The sequence below is a fragment of the Arachis ipaensis genome, chromosome B2 (genome assembly GCF_059453495.1).
Source record: "Arachis ipaensis isolate K30076 ecotype BB chromosome B2, ASM5945349v1, whole genome shotgun sequence".
Lineage (NCBI taxonomy): Eukaryota > Viridiplantae > Streptophyta > Magnoliopsida > Fabales > Fabaceae > Arachis > Arachis ipaensis.
In genome coordinates this window covers 80111901-80118589 of record NC_142437.1, presented here as the reverse complement: position 1 = coordinate 80118589, position 6689 = coordinate 80111901, and the positions used below count along the sequence as shown (strand labels likewise).

The 6689-nt window shown below is 37.3% G+C and overlaps 1 non-coding gene across 1 annotated transcript; it reads right to left on the bottom strand.

Annotated features, from left to right (window-relative positions):
• Positions 1-1333: 1333 nt before the first annotated feature.
• On the bottom strand, positions 1334-1441 carry LOC148574549 (small nucleolar RNA R71). The gene has a single exon (XR_015905930.1). It is a non-coding gene; the product is annotated as a small nucleolar RNA R71 (small nucleolar RNA).
• Between the last annotated feature and the right edge of the window lie 5248 nt (positions 1442-6689).

The following is a 6689-nucleotide window of genomic DNA, read 5'->3' as shown; positions in this document are numbered from 1 at the left end:
AAAATTTTCAAAAATAAGTTCTTGGTGTTCATCTTGACATTCAAAGTGTTCTTGGTGTTCATCTTGACGTTCATAGTGTTCTTGCATGCATCATTTGTTTTGATCCAAAATTTTCATGCATTGAGACTTTTTGATGTTTTTCTCTCTCATCATTAAAATTCAAAAATAAAAAAAATATATTTTCCTTATTTCACTCATAATTCTCGAAAATTTGATTTGATTTAGTCAAAAGTTTTAAAAGTTTAGTTGTTTCTTATGAGTCAAATCAAATTTTCAATTTAAAAAATTCTATCTTTTTCAAATCTTTTTCAAAAATCAAATATTTTTCACTTTTTCTTTCATAATTTCGAAATTTTCAAAATTTATTTTCAAAATGTTTTTCTTATTTCTATTTCATATTTTCAAAATTAATGATTAATGTGATTGATTCAAAAATTTTAAGTTGTTACTTGCCTAGTAAGAAAGGTTCAATCTTTAAATTTTAAAATTATATCTTTTTATTTCTTGTTAGTCAAGTAATCAACTTTAATTTTCCAAATCAAATTTTTTTAATTTCTTTTTCAAATCTTTTTCAAAATAAATGTCAATCACATCTTTTTCAAAATCAATTTCAAAATCTTTTCTAACCTCTTATCTTTTCAAAATTTGATTTTCAAATCTTTTTTTTATTAACTACTTAACTTTTTGTTTGATTTTAAAAGTTTACTATTTCAATCATATCTTTTTCAAAACTACCTAACTAATTCTCTCTCTAATTTTCGAAAATCAACTTCCTCTTTTTCAAAATTCCTTTTTAATTAACTAATTGTTTTAAATTTTAATTTAATTTAATTTAATTTTTCTTTTTTTTTTAATTTTCGAATTCTAATTAATTAATTTAATAAAAACAAAAATATTTTTCTTTTATTGTAATTTAAAATTCGAATTCTTCATCTTCTCTCTTCTCCATTCTACTCTCCTATTCTTCTCTTCTTATACTTACATAAGGAATCTCTATACTGTGACATAGAGGATTCCATATTTTCTTTTGTGTTCTCTTCTTTTTCATATGAGCAGGAACAAGGATAAGAACATTCTTGTTGAAGCTGATCCTGAACTTGAAAGGACTCTGAAGAGGAAGCTAAGGGAATTCTTAACTGAATTCTTGCAGATCTGTGATACTGTTAAGACCAATGGGGTTAACTCCGAGGTCTACAGGCTTATGCTTTTCCCGTTTGCTGTAAGAGACAGAGCTAGAATATGGTTGGACTCTCAACCTAAAGATAGCCTGAACTCTTGGGATAAGCTGGTCACGGCTTTCTTAGCCAAGTTCTTTCCTCCTCAAAAGCTTAGCAAGCTTAGAGTGGATGTTCAAACTTTCAAACAGAAAGAAGGTGAATTCCTCTATGAAGCTTGGGAGAAATATAAGCAACTGACCAAAAAGTGTCCTTCTGACATGCTTTCAGAATGGACCATCCTGGATATATTCTATGATGGTCTGTCTGAATTATCAAAGATGTCATTGGACCATTTTGCAGGCGGATCCATTCACCTAAAGAAAACGCCTGCAGAAGCTCAAGAACTCATTGACATGGTTGCAAATAACCAGTTCATGTACACTTCTGAAAGGAATCCTGTGATTAATGAGACGCCTCAGAGGAAGGGAGTTCTTGAAATTGATACTCTGAATGCCATATTGGCTCAGAATAAAATATTGACTTAGCAAGTCAATATGATTTCTCAGAGTCTGAATGGATTGCAAGCTGCATCTAACAGTACTCAAGAGGAATCTTCTGAAGAAGAAGCTGATGATCCTGAGAACCCTACAATAGTAGAGGTGAATTATATGGGGGAACTCTATGGGAATACCTATAATCCCTCATGGAAAAATCATCCAAATTTCTCATGGAAGGATCAACAAAAGCCTCAACAAGGCTTTAATAATGGTGGAAGAAACAGGTTTAGCAATAGCAAGCCTTTCCCATCATACACTCAGCAACAGACAGAGAATTCTGAGCAGAATCCATCTAGCTTAGCAAATATAGTCTCTGATCTATCTAAGGCCACTTTAAGTTTCATGAATGAAACAAGGTCCTCCATTAGAAATTTGGAGGCACAAGTGGGCCAGCTGAGTAAAAGAGTCACTGAAATTCCTCCTAATACTCTCCCATGCAATACAGAAGAGAATCCAAAAAGAGAGTGTAAGGCCATTACCTTACTAGGTGTGGCCGAACCCAGAGAGGAGGAGGAGGACGTGAATCCTAGTGAGGAAGACCTCCTGGGACGTTCACTAACCAATAAGGGGCTCCTCAATGAGGATCTGAAGGAATCTGCGGCTCATACAGAGACCATAGAGATTCCATTCAACTTGCTTCTACCCTTCATGAGCTCTGATGAGTATTCTTCCTCTGAAGAGGATGAAGACATTACCGAAGAGCAAGTTGCTAAGTACCTTGGTGCAATCATGAAGCTGAATGCCAAATTATTTGGTAATGAGACTTGGGAAGATGAACCTCCCTTGCTCACCAATGAACTAAATGCATTGGATAGGCAGAAATTACCTCAAAAGAAACAGGATCCTGGTAATTCTTAATTTCCTGTAACATAGGCACCATGACCTTTAAGAAAGCTCTGTGTGACCTGGGGTCAGGAATAAACTTAATGTCACTCTCTGTAATGGAGAAACTTGGGATCTTTGAGGTGCAAGCTGCCAGAATCTCATTAGAGATGGCAGACAACTCAAGAAAACAGGCTTATGGACAAGTAGAGGACGTGTTAGTAAAGGTTGAAGGCCTTTACATCCCTGCTGATTTCATAATCCTAGACACTGAGAAGGATGAGGATGAATCCATCATCCTTGGAAGACCATTCCTAGCCACAGCAAAAGCTGTGATTGATGTGGACAGAGGAGAGTTGGTCTTTCAACTAAATGAGGACAACCTTGTGTTTAAGACTCAAGGATCTCCTTCTGTAACCATGGAGAGTAAGCATGAAAAGCTTCTCTCACTGCAGAGTCAACCAAAGCCCACACAGTCAAACTCTAAGTTTGGTGTTGGGAGGCCACAACCAAACTCTAAGTTTGGTATTGAACCCCCACATTCAAACTCTAAGTTTGGTGTTGAGAGGTCACAACAATGCTTTGAATATCTGTGAGGCTCCATGAGAGCTCACTGTCAAGCTATTGACATTAAAGAAGCGCTTGTTGGGAGGCAACCCAATGTTAGTTAATTATATCTATTTTATTTTATTATTATTTCGTGTTTTATTAGGTTGATGATCATGTGGAGTCACAAAAACTACTGAAAAAAGTAAAAATAGAATGAAAAATAGCTTTAAAAATAGCTCACCCTGGAGAAAGAACTTACTGGCGTTTAAACACCAGTAAGAAGCATCAAACTGGCGTTTAACGCCAGAAAGAAGCATCAAGCTGGCGTTAAACGCCAGAAACAAGCACCATACTGGCGTTTAATGCCAGAACAGAGCATGGAAGTGGCGTTAAATGCCAGAAACATGCAACATTTGGGAGTTTAACGCCAAAAACAGGCAGCAAGCTGGCGTTTAACGCCAGACATGCATGCTAAGGGCGTTTTACACGACCAATTGAGCAGGGATGTTAAGTCCTTGACCCCACAGGATCCCCACCTTTTCTTCTCTCCTCTTCAAACCTTTTCATAATACTCTTCCCCATCACCTCTGCACCACTCACATCCATCATCTCTTTTTCCTCCCAAACCCAACCCTAATGGCCGAACCCTAAACCTTCCCTCACTCCTATATAAACCCCTCATTCCTTCTTCATTTTCACACAACACAACCCTCTCTTCTTCCCCTTGGCCGAATACACCTTCTCCCTCCATCTCCTCCATTTTTCTTCTTCTTCTCCTTCTTTCTTTCTTCTTTTGCTCGGAGACGAGCAAACATTTTAAGTTTGGTGTGGTAAAAGCATTGCTTTTTGTTTTTTCATAACCATTAATGGCACCTAAGGCCAGAGAAACCTCAAGAAAGAGGAAAGGGAAGGCAAAAGCTTCCACCTCTGAGTCATGGGAGATGGAGAGATTCATCTCAAAATCTCATCACTAAGAAAAGGATGGAGCAAACAAGAGATCATGGACCTCAACAAGAGCATGAGGAAATTCCTCACCATGAAATTCCTGAGATGCCTCAAGGGATGCACTTCCCTCCACAAAACTACTGGGAGCAAATCAACACTTCCCTAGGAGAATTAAGTTCCAACATGGGACAACTAAGGATGGAACACCAAGAGCACTCCATCATCCTCCATGAAATTAGAGAAGATCAAAGAGCTATGAGGGAGGAGAAACAAAGATAAGGAAGAGACATAGAGGAGCTCAAGAGCACTATTGATTCTTCAAGAAGAGGAAGACGCCACCCTCACTAAGGTGGACCCGTTCCTTAATCTCCTTGTTCTTATTTTCATGTTTTTCGGTTTTTGAGCCTTATGTTTTATCTATGTTTGTGTCTTTACTATATTATCATTAGTGTTTAAGTGTTTATATTTTAAAGCTATGAATGTCCTATGACTCCATCACCTCTCTTAAATGAAAACTGTTCTAAAAACAAAAGAACAAGAAGTACATGGTTTCGAATTCATCATTGAAACTAGTTTAATTATTTTGATGTGGTGACAATACTTTTTGTTTTCTAAATGAATGCTTGAACAGTGCATATGTCTTTTGAAATTGTTGTTTATGAATGTTAAATATGTTGGCTCTTGAAAGAATGATGAAAAAGGAGAAATGTTATTGATAATCTGAAAAATCATAAAATTGATTCTTGAAGCAAGAAAAAGCAGTGAATACAAAAGCTTGCGAAAAAAAAAAGAAAAAAGAAAAGAAAAATGGCGAAAAAAAAGAGAAAGAAAAAGAAAAAGCAAGCAGAAAAAGCCAAAAGCTCTTTAAACCAAAAGGCAAGAGCAAAAAGCTAATAGCCCTTAAAACCAAAAGGCAAGGGTAATAAAAAGGATCCAAGGCTTTGAGCATCAGTGGATAGGAGGGCCTAAAGGAATAAAATCCTGGCCTAAGCGGCTAGACCAAGCTGTCCCTAACCATGTGCTTGTAGCGTGAAGGTGTCAAGTGAAAACTTGAGACTGAGCGGTTAAAGTCGAGGTCCAAAGCAAAAAAAGAGTGTGCTTAAGAACCCTGGACACCTCTAATTGGGGACTTTAGCAAAGTTGAGTCACAATCTGAAAAGGTTCATCCAATTATGTGTCTGTAGCATTTATGTATCCGGTGGTAATACTGGAAAACAAAGTGCTTAGGGTCACGGCCAAGACTCATAAAGTAGCTGTGTTCAAGAATCAACATACTAAACTAGGAGAATCAATAACACTATCTGAATTCTAAGTTCCTATAGATGCCAATCATTCTGAACTTCAAGGGATAAAGTGAGATGCCAAAACTATTCAAGAGGCAAAAAGCTACTAGTCCCGCTCATCTGATTGGAGCTAAGTTTCATTGATGTTTGGAATTTATAGTATATTTTCTTCTTTTTATCCTATTTGATTTTCAGTTGCTTGGATACAAGCAACAATTTAAGTTTGGTGTTGTGATGAGCGGATAATTTATACGCTTTTTGACATTGTTTTTACATAGTTTTTAGTATAATTTAGTTAGTTTTTAGTATATTTTTTATTAGTTTTTAAATAAAATCACATTTCTGGACTTTACTATGAGTTTGTGTGTTTTTCTATGATTTCAGGTATTTTCTGGCTGAAATTGAGGGACTTGAGCAAAAATCAGATTCAGAGGGTGAAGAAGGACTGCAGATGCTGTTGGATTCTGACCTCCCTGCACTCAAAGTAGATTTTCTGGAGCTACAGAAGTCCACATGGTGCGCTCTCAATTGCGTTGGAAAGTAGACATTCAGGGCTTTCCAGCAATATATAATAGTCCATACTTTGCCTGAGTTTAGATGACGCAAACAGGCGTTCAACGCCAGCTCTCTGCCCTATTCTAGAGTTAAACACCAGAAACAGGTTGCAAAGCAGAATTAAACGCCAGAAATAGGTTACAAACTGGCGTTTAACTCCAAGGAAGACCTCTACACGTGAAAGCTTCAACGCTCAGCCCAAGCACACACCAAGTGGGCCCGGAAGTGGATTTCTGCATCAATTACTTTTTTCTGTAACCCTAGTAACTAGTTTAGTATAAGTAGAACTTTTTACTACTGTACTAGGAGTCCTTTTTTCCTATTTTCGAATTCATATGCCCTTTGGGAAGGCTGGCCATTCGGCCATGCCTGGACCATTATCACTTATGTATTTTTAACGGTAGAGTTTCTACACACCATAGATTAAGGTGTGGAGCTCTGCTGTTCCTCATGAATTAATACAAAGTACTATTGTTTTTCTATTCAATTCAAGCCTATTTCTTCTCTAAGATATTCATTCGCTCACAAGAACATGATGAATGTGAAGATTATGTGACGCTCATCATCATTCTCACTTATGAACGCGTGCCTGACAAACACTTCCGTTCTACATGCAAACAAGCTTGAATGTGTATCTCTTGGCCTTCTGATCGTGAGATCAGAGTCTTCGTGGTATAGGCTAGAACTATTAGCGGCCATTCTTGAGATCCGGAAAGTCTAAACCTTGTCTGTGGTATTCCGAGTAGGATCCGGGAAGGGATGGCTGTGACGAGCTTCAAACTCGCGAGTGCTGGGCGTAGTGACAGACGCAAAAGGAGTAC